Raw genomic sequence first — 10,996 nt, 5'->3', positions numbered from 1 at the left:
GGACACAGTTTTAGGAACTAGTGCTCAAGGGAAGTAAGTGCATGCACACCCACCTACACCCGCCGCCGTCCTCTCTATGGGATAGGCCACTCCGTGTTCTCTGGGTTCCTCAAGATTTCCTCCCATGAAACTTACCCAGCAAGGAAGCAACCTCCATCTGTGACTCACAGAAAAAGGATATGAATTAAAAGAGTGAAGAAAGAGCCCATCACTTGCAAACTTTTCATGTCCACCTTCATTCCTCAATCTGGTCAAGGAGCGTCTCTTAATATAAAAGTCTGCTTTTGACATGAGGATTGATTTCTCACTGAACATGATGCCCGCAGGCTGACAGACTGTGGAATCTACAGTCATAGTTCTGCTTTCCTGATGGCTGTGAACTGATGCTGAGTTGCCATTTCCCTGACCAAAGCCACTGGAATAAGTCCCACCACTGGTCCAGCCCCCAGAGACCCTTGGGTATCAGCAGAGGAAGGCCCTGAGCACACTGAAGTTCTGGATGATCTGGTAAATGGGGTGAGGGGGCATGATGAGGGCTGCCTCATCAAGTCCCCCAAGGCACGTGGCAATTATACAAACAGGAATCTGGAAAAAGGAGTTGGTGACAGAAAGTGACCATGGTGTAGAGAAAGGAAGGGAGTGGGAGTGAGGGAAAGGACAATTAAAGCAGAGGAAGAGAAATTTTCACCAACTCTGATGTTCACTTACAAGTTGTCATTTCTGGAATAAAGTTATATACATTTCAAGATAAGGGCCCAAGTGAAAGGCCTCTCCCATACTTGAAAATTAATACATAATTGTTAAATTACTGGAGGAATCCAAGTTCTGTGCATGTAATTTCTCACCCATTCTGCAGGAAGGCTGCATTAGAACCATTCTTTTGCACATGCTTTGGTGCAGGAACAAGCGAGCTGCTCTAGACAGTTCTGTGTTCCTTCTCCCTTTCCCTCAGATCTGTGTGTGTAGTCCTCCTCACGAGTGCTCCCTCACCTGTGAGCTGGGTGGTACGTAGTCCTCACAGATGTGTTTATGAAGGAAAGTCTTCAGTGTTGCAGATGGTTGCTGGAACTCATTACAAATGCAAAGAAAAATAGAGGACACATCTCTTCAAGAATACTGGGGAAGAGCTGAAGGAAGCAAGACTGATGAGACAGTTTCAGGTGGTGTCCCTTGGCCTCCTCAGGCTTAGGTTCATTCTGCCAGTGTGTCTATGCTGAGTGAATCACGGGCAAGAACACAAACAGCCAATCTTCACCCCAGGTGGGTCCTTCTCTGTGAAGCAACGGCCCAGTCCATGGTGAATGCCGTGGGCAGCTGGCATGTCCTCTGGGACTGAAGACCTGACAGGGTGTGTTTCCTCACTGAAGCCGGGAGGAGCAGGGCACCAGGAACAATCCCAGGAGCTGCACAGCTGGCAGGAGCCCCGGGGTGCCTGACCTTATATCCTACTCAGGTTAGGGCATTGGAACCTGTCCAATTCTCCTAACTCATCACGTGCTTTAAGCCCTGCCAACTTCATTACTGCCCAAGACTCTCATGCCAGTTAACAAACTCTATGTTGTTAATTCAAAACAAAATGCTTCCTGTACAAAATCACTTTAACTTATGTTATTTTATTCAAGATTTCATCCATTCACAATCTATTAACTACCCTATGGGTATAAATTAGAGTCAGCATATGGACACACACAACGCAGTTATTTCTGAAATAGTTCATGTTAATTACAAATGGACAAACAAGTCTTCCCAATTCCAAACTGCTGTTGTCCCGGATCTTTGTGTCCTGCTTTCTCACTACAATCAAACCCCTTTATTTCACCCTGCAACTTCATCAGCTGCCCCTGGCTTCTGTCCAAGTCAAGGGGATAAGAGAAATCCCTCATCATGGCCACATTATGTAGACAGCCTACATGATTTAGAGAATGTATCTGTGTACACTGGCCATATTTATGGCAGAATTTGGATAATGTTATTCATTAGCAAATACTCACCTAAAAAAATAAATGAAAAATAGATTTCAATACCCAATACATAGCAGAAAATTTTTGTTAAAATGAATGATTGATATTTTTCAAACAAACAGTACTTTCTTGCTGTGTGTATATTCTTGTATAATTATAACATAATTCAAAGTCATTAGCCATTATTTTATGGGCTGCAAATTCTGTCAGTTGGAATTACAGCTCACTGCCAGTGCTTATATGTGTGGCCAAAGGTGACAGTACCTCAATTAGCCAATCATTCTCCTACTTTGTGTTTACTTTTCTCACATAAGGATCACATTTGTTGGCTTCAAATTGGCTCTGATGTCAAATATTGTGCACAATCATGTAAATAATATAAATGAAAGGAATAATACATTAATATGACACATTCTGAAAAAAATGAAAATGAATACATGGATGTATATGCATGACTGGGACCTTGTGCTGTTTACTAGAAATTGGCAGGTTGTAATTAACTGTAGCTCAATTAAAAAATAAATTAATTTTTAAAAGTATGATGCACTCAAAGCATAAATGAAGGAGTGGGGATGGATGGTGCAAAGAGTGCTATTGGTCTGACACAAGTAGGATTAAGCAGATTTATTTTTCACCTTCTCTACATCCCCCAGGCCTTCTGTGTCAAGCAGAGCTGGAGTGTGGTCTGGCTTCTTGGGGTGAGGCACACAACACACCCAGATGCCCTTCCTGTGAGACTGCACCGTGCAGCCCAGAGAGGGGGTGTGGAGAAAAGAGGGAGTGGAGATTTAGTAGCAGACAGTTCAGGAAATTGAGTAAGACTAACAAAACCTGAGTTAAAAGAGATAAATGAAACCATAATGAGTATTGGTCTTAATTACAACTATATAAAGAGAGAAATTAGAATGTCCAGTACAAACTGAAAGGTTAAGTTTTACCTTAAAGATAAGTGTTAGCTTGAATTACTTTTTATTATTATTATTATTATTATTATTATTATTATTATTATTATTATTATTATTATTATTATTATTATTACTACTACTACTTTACTCCTTCCAGAAAAGTATATTTATACTTTAAGGAGGAGGTTAAGGCAAAGTGGGAATTGAGAGTTGAGTCTTATCCTCCAGAACAGAGAAAATGTCAGTAGCCCATCACTGGATTGAAAGTGAGATTTCAATGTTCCTCCACATCCCTAACTTCCTCTCCTCACATCACCGTCCTGAATGCTGGGAGTCTCGATGGACAGAAGGGACTCAGGGAGGCTTTGCTGGTGCCTTCACTCACCCTTGCTGTCATCAGCCAGCCTGTTCACCAGGTAGGACTTGCCTGTGTGCTACAGGCCCACCCTAGCCATCAGCACCACTGGCTGTGGAATGGCAGGCAGGATGGTTAGAGCTTTCAGATCAGCCAACAGTCACCCATTAGTGGATGAAAAGAAGCCAGGCTTCCCCTTTTCTATGATCAGGACCCACTTCCTCTTACAACAATGGCCCACAGGGCCTGCTGGCAGGCAAAATAGTCTGTCCAATTTTATACCATGAGGCATAACACTTTTACAAATCAGTGACTGACTCAGAAAAAGTGTCTCCACAAAGATTTTATAAGCTCCAAAATTGCAATAGCTTGTTACCTCTTCTTGCTGCTTGCAATAAAAAGAAAAGTTCCATTGAATCAATTCAAATAATGCTCTTTATTTCATGTTTGGGGCCAGTGTGAATATTGTGAGGATGTCAAAACTTCATAGAATATTTTCCTAGGTCCAGTTGCCTGGAATATTAGATTCATTCACAATGGACCTGGTTGCTCTTGTTTCATAGGTGAGGGCTGTAGGTTCCCTGATGGAATGATCATGGCTTATGCTAACCCAGGTGCTGACAAGCAGCACCCAGTAAATAAAAACAATAATGCGAACATCTTCCAGTTTCTGCACACTTGAATCAGACCCAGTGACAACTTCTTTACATGGATTATTTTCTCTTAGTCTTACAGATACTTTTACCACAATATTAGAGAGATTCAATAACTTGTTACAATCACAAGGTCCTAAATAAAATTTGAATCCAAAAAGTGTTACTCCAGAACCCATGCCATCAACCACCTCACTTACTAGCTGTGTGTTTGCTGCGTGAATAATAATGACAATAATATTTCTTATTTTTAATTGTTTCTAGGCCAGAATCTTTATGTATGTAAGTTAATATTCATAATAACACTTTATAATATGGGGTTATTATTATCCCTATTGTCCAAGGAGGGAAAAGAGTCACAAGTAAATATATGTCAACTAAATATTTTTTGTATCCATTAAAGGATTACAGCCCTGCAGATGTTGAGTGCAGAGTTCTATGAGTTTTCAATAAAATTTAATAGAATTCAATGATAGACTAGGATTTCTTTCATTAGTCTTCATTCCATTCTCTATCTCTGAGTTTCCGTGGATCCAGGGCTGTGACTGCACGACCACTACAGAGGTCCTAGTGCCTGACATCTGGAGATCCACACTGGTGACCTGTGGGCACAAAATCTCAGAGACAACAGAGCAGAGTGCTAACATTCCCATGGCTAAACCAGGGGCAAATATCATGTAGCATGATCAAGTCAGATTCATCCCAGGTCACAAGAATGTTTCAATATAAGCAAATCTATCACTGTGATACACCACATTCACAAAAGAAATGACAAAATCACATCATCATCTTAATAGATGCAGAAAAAACATTTGATAAAATTCAACACCCATTTATGATAAAACTCTTACCAAAGTGGTTATAGAGGGAATAGACTTCAACATAACAAACGCTATTCATGACAGACCCAGAGTCAGCATAACACTCAGTGGGGAAAAGTCTATTTTTAGTTCTTTGGGGAATCTCCATATTGTTTTCCATAGTGGCTACACCAGACTACATTCCCACTAACAGAGTAGGAGGGTGCTTTTTCTCCACAGCTTCTTCAGCATTTATGGTTTGTGGACTTTTGAATGATGGCCAATCTGACTGGTGTGAAGTGAGACCCCATTGTAGTTTTGATTTGAATTTCTTTAATAATTAGCAATACTGAGGTTTTTTTCATGAGCATAATTGATATGTGTAGTCTTCACTGGAGAATTACTTGTTGAGATCGTCTGCCCTTTTTTGGATTCAGTTGTTTGTTCTTTTCTTATCAAGTTGTATGAGCTGTTTATATATTCTAGAAATTAAGCCCTTGTCTGTCTCGTCTTTTGTAAATAGTTTCTCCCATTCCATAGGTTGTCTTTTTGTTTTGCTTATGGTTTCCTTTGCTGTGCAAAAGCTTATAAGTTTGATTAGGTCCCATTTGTTTGTGCTTTTATTTCTATTGCCTGGGTGGACCGCCCTAGGAGAATGTTGCTGAGATTTATGTCAGATGATGTTTGGTCTATGTGTTCTTCTAAGAGGTTTGTAATGTCTTGTCTTATGGTTAAGTCTTTAAGCCGTTTTGAGTTTACTTTGTGTATAGTATGAGGGAGTATTCTCCTTTTTAAAGGCTGAACAGTATTCCACTGTACACATCTACCATCTTTTCTTTACTCATTAATCTGTTGATGGCCATTCAGACGTTTCCACATCTTGTCACTGTGATTGTGAATACTGCTGCCATGAACGTGGGAGTCTGAAATTTCTTTGAGGTCCTATTTCATTTCTCTTGAGTAATTAGAAATGAAATTGCTGGCTCATATGTTAGCTCTACTTTTAATCTTCTGAAGATATTTCATAGTGTTTTTCATAGTGTTCCCACATTTTGTATTCCTATCAGCAGTGTGCTAGGTTTCTTTTTCTCCACACTTATCAACATCTGTCATCATTTGTTTTTGAATAATAGCTGTTCTAACAGGTCTGAGGTGCTATCTCATTGTGTTTTTGATGAATTTCCCTAATAATTAATGATGTGTATTTTTTCCTATACTTGTTGGCCATTTGTATATCTTTGGAGAACTCTGCTCAAGTGCTTAGCTCACTTTTCCATTGGGTTTCTAGGTTTTTTTTTCTTGGTTGTAAGAGTTTCTTATATATTTGGGAGATTACCCCTCATTATGGTATATGCTATGCAAATATATTCTACCAATCTATAAGTTGCCTTTTCACTCAGCTGATCATCTCCTTTACTGTACAGAAACTTTTTACTTTTATTAAATTCAAATTATTTTTGTTTTTGTTTTTGTTTTGCCTGTGATTTTGGTGTCCTATCTTTGAAATCTTGCCAAGGCCAATGTTGTGAAATTCTTCTCTATGTTTTGCATTAGAAGTTGAGCGATTACATGTCTTACATTTAAATTTTTAATTCATATAGAGTTGATTTTTGTTTGTGGTGTAAGAAAATGGTCCAAATTCATTCTTTTATGTGAATATCTATTATCTTGAACATCATTTATTGAAGAGAAAATAATTTCCACCTTGTGTGGTACTGGCAGCCTTGTTGAGTATCTGTTGATTGTATACATGTGGATTTACTTCTGGGCTTTCTATTTTGTTCCATTAGTCTAAGTGTTCTCTTTATGTGAGGACAATACTATTTTGAATATTGTAGCTTTGTAATATTTTCTGAAATCAGAAATTGTGATGCATCCAGGTTTGTTCTTTCTCAGGATTGCTTTGTGTATATGAAGATTTGTGTGGTTCTGTATGAATTGTAGAATTTTTTTATTTCTGTAAAAAAAAACACTGGAATTTTGATAGAGATTACATTGAATCTATAGATCACTTTATTTTGTATGAATATTTTAAGAATATTAAATTTTCCAATTCATGAGCATAGGATGTTTCTGCATTTGTGTCTTTTAAACTTTCTTTCATCAGTGTTTTGTACTTTATAGTGTATAAGTCTTTCACCTGCTTTGTTAACTTTATTCCTAAGCATTTTATTCTTTTTTAAACATTTTTTATTGATTTAGAGTCATTTTACAATGTTGTGCATTTTATTCTTTTTGATGCGATTAGAAGTGGGATTGTTTTTCTTTTAGCTGTAATTTCCATTACAAGGAATTCACTGTTAGTGCAAGGAAATGCAACTGATTTTTTGATGTTGAATTTGAATCCTGCAACTTAGCAGAATTTTAAAATTCATCTTATCAGTTTTTTAAGTGGAATCTTTAGGGAATTCTGGTTGTAAGTTTATTTCATCTGCCAACAGTAACAATTTTATTTCCTCCTCCCCATTTTGGATGCCTTTTATTTCCTTTTCTTGCCTCATTGCTCTGGCCTGGAATTCCACCACTGTGTTGAGTGAACATGGTGAGAGTAGTTACCCTTTCCTTATCCCCAGTCTGGAGAGTCAGGCCTGAGCATGTGAACATAGGGTCTGAGAGGAAGGTAGAAAAGCAGAAACTGAATCAAATTCAAGAGTGTAATTTTAAAATTTATATCAAGTTGATATCATTTATTTTCTTTTTATAAAAAGCCTATTACTAATCTGAAAGTGACTAATGAACTAATGGCAGGAAAGAAAGGTCCAATAAAGTATTTTAATGGGATGTTTTTCAGAATGTTTGAGAAAGAACAAAGTTGTTTTCTGTTTACACAGAACTAGGTACAAAATAGTAACTGTTTAAAAATTAAGAATAATACAAAATTTAAGATGAGAAAAAAAGATAAAACTTAAATAAAAACAACATAATACGTTAGACACTATGTGTGTTGTCAGGACGTATTTGTTCTAGAGTCATTTTAAGGCTTTGTTAAGTATGACTGTCAAAAGATAAGAGCAACCTAAGAAATGTTAATAAACTTTCTGACTTTTAAAAAATAGAGGAAAAGTTAAAGGAAAATTTGAGACATGGTAAAGTGAAAATAAGAAAGTGTTCTACATGATGTACGTGACAATGTTATTGAGTTATTATTATTATTATTATTATCCCTATTTTAAGGTTTATCTACACAGACCCACCTGGAAGAACTGGTTGAATCTAACAAAGATGGAAATTACTCACATTATAAGCCTCTGCTTTCCAAAGTGGAAGACAGAAAACGCTCTCATTCTCAGACTCTCCAGCGGGGAGACATGTGACTTAGATTCTGTCAGGCAGATATACATCTGTGAGATGGAGATGTGAGCAACCCAAAGATGCAAGTTTTCATGGGGGATTTTGTTTCCTGCATATATAAATAGAAGAGTCCGTTTACTCAGGGCTGACTTTGGTGGAGCTTCTGCCATTGGATCTGGAAATGACTTTATGCCAGGGGCTGATAGAAAGGTTGTTTTCTCTTGAGATTTCTTCACTGTGTAGTTGGTACTCTTCTCACTGAAGCAGCAGTAGAGTCTGGCTCTCTCATCATCCTAGAGAACCTGTCTGCTACCTAACAGTCTTAAAAATCTTTTTTTTCCCCTTATTACTGAGAAGATTCTGTTGCTTGCAATAAAGATCCTTAACTGATACATATTCTGAAATAATTGTGGTAAGATAATATTTTCATATTAATAAATTGTTTTTTATTTTTTCATGTTTTTTTGTCTTTCCATGCTAGACATATAACCTGAGTGGTTTTCAGGGCATGAAGTCTTAGTAGAGGAGAGGGAAGAAAAATAAAGTTAAGTTTTAGGTTTTGAAGGATTATAGTTATGATTTTCAGAAGAATGTAAAGGAATGTATTTTGAGTATGAATTAACGTTCCCTTTTTGTGATTGTAGAAACTATTCTCACAACAGTAGAAGGAGAGAAAACTAAGAAAAAGAGAGTAGAAAAGAGAGATGTTGGGTGGCCTGGAAATGGGACAGTAATTGTCTGGAGAGATTCTTTTAGATGAGAAGGTTAAACATCCACTCATGTATCCATTTTGCACAGGGGCAAGCACTTCAACTGCCAGTGTCCTGGAGTCACTTCAGTGACCAGAGATAAGGCCTCCACCCCATGGAGAACTATACACTGTCTGCACACTGGAGTTAAGTGTCCCAGGTCTCCCTTACTGGAGGCCATCATGCGACCTCATGACCCCTTAGCAGCCACTCCTATATAACTGGGGTCCGTGGCTTTGCTCATTATCATCAGATTTTTCCTCTGTTCCCAATACTCCAATTCTACCCCAGGACCTAAGTAAAACGTTGAGTAAGAGCATATCTAGAAAGGTGGTGTATGTGGGGGGAATACATCTGTCCTGAGTGGAACTGATTATCTCCCTGCTGTAAAATGCATCTCACTTATACAATTTAAAGTTTCTCTAGAGTCAATGTGCATGATTTCAAATATAGGATCCAGCTAGTTGTCACACTAATTGGTAGTACTTTAATTAAGCATGAATTGAATCACCCTGTAGGTAAACACATTGTCTTCACATTTCGTTTCATCTTGGCAAAATTTATGGCTCAATGACATTTCAAGCCTCATTGTTTCAAGTTTTGTTCTGTGGTAATTGTTTAATGTCCTGAAGTTGCTCACTCAACTTGTTCCTAGCAGGTGGGGGCTGGTTAGGAAATTGCTTTCCTTAGGTTGTTAGGGTATTTTGGAGGTGCTTCTTTGTCTCTCATCTGGAGAACAGTTCTGTCTGAGAGACCCATGTTCTCCTTGTGGAATCCTTCCTGGTGAGGACATTCTTCTTCCTAAAAGGGAAAGTGGAGATGGAGCTCACACAACTTAAAATGTTTCCTACATTTGCTAGATTATTTCTTATCCACATTAGCCCCTCCTGGGTGTTGAAACTTGTTTTTGAAATCTTATCCTCCCTTAACTTCCATTATATTACTCTTTCTTCAGTCGCTTATGCCTGTCAAAATGTTTCTGGGATTTCTTTAGCTGCGGAAATGTTCTACTCTTATAATTTCTAAAATATTACTGACCCAGAATGATTTTCTTGACCTCCTTTACCCACATAAAACACCCTCTTTTGGGAAAAACTGTGTTTTTTCCCCTTTAATTTTGATCTATGTAGTATGAACTCCCACAAATGTATCTAAAATGATAAGAAAGATGGGTAAACTCCAATAGGAAGGTTACTACAAGATTCAGAATCACAGCAGGTGTTTGATCAAGGAATTTAGTATAAGTCTCCAAAACTTGGTGGCAGAGGTAATGGAAATAAATTGAGGAGATCAAGCCTGCACTGGTCCCCACTGTAGTTCTGGGTAGACAGCCTAACTGAACATAGACTTGGAGGAGGGCCTGGAGAATAGGCAGGTACTGGCAGCCTGGGCATTTTATTATATGTTCAACTGTGTTGATGGTCATAAAGTCTTCCTACTCATTAGGATGCCTCCAGACATAAAGTCATATCAGGTATGTCAAAAACAAAGTCACTGTGGACTCCAAAAAGTAGATAGACAGGCCAGATATTTTCCCACAAAGCAGAAAAATTACTTATTCTCATGATATTACAATTGCTTCATTTGAAACATGAAAATAGAATAGTACTTGTAACATAACATGAGGATTTGATCACAGAATATCTGTAAAAAACTGTTGTGCTGGCAATGAAGTTATGGTTTATTAGTGATTTCATAATAAAAGATTTCATGAGTTTATCCTGTAAGTAAGTAGCCTGTAACAACCAGGGGTACCCAAAGGTGGAAACACAAAGAGGATAAAATTTCTGCCAGTGTTTGGGTAGGAAAGCCCTTCACCTGCCCTAACACTCTAAACCCGTCAGCAGTGTTTTTGACTCAGGACAGTGGAAGACACAGTGGAGAGGAAGCAAGCAAGTACCTGAAATTTAAGGACTAGAACCCTCCCTTGCTCTGCCTTTAACTGGCCTTCTCCTTTTCCATCTTCTCAAAAAATGGTTCTATATGTTCTTTTCTCTCTCTACATCATATGCTCATTCTTCTTTTTCATTTCCTCCAACAATTTGCAGCTTCTTCATCTTCAGACTAAATACATTCCACTAAAGAAAAACAAGCAGAGAAATACGAGATTTAAATTGTTATAGCTTTATTTTGCTTTTCACCCTTTTCATGTTTTCAATTGAGTTATAGTCAGTTTACAATGTTGTGTCACTTCTGGCGTACAGCAGAATTTTTCAGCCATACGTGAAATACATATATATGTTTTCACATTCTTTTTCCCCATGAGCTACCACAAGATCTTG

The sequence above is a fragment of the Camelus bactrianus genome, chromosome 13, assembly GCF_048773025.1.
Source record: "Camelus bactrianus isolate YW-2024 breed Bactrian camel chromosome 13, ASM4877302v1, whole genome shotgun sequence".
In the NCBI taxonomy this organism is placed as follows: Eukaryota; Metazoa; Chordata; class Mammalia; order Artiodactyla; family Camelidae; genus Camelus; species Camelus bactrianus.
This window is presented reverse-complemented; position numbering follows the sequence as displayed.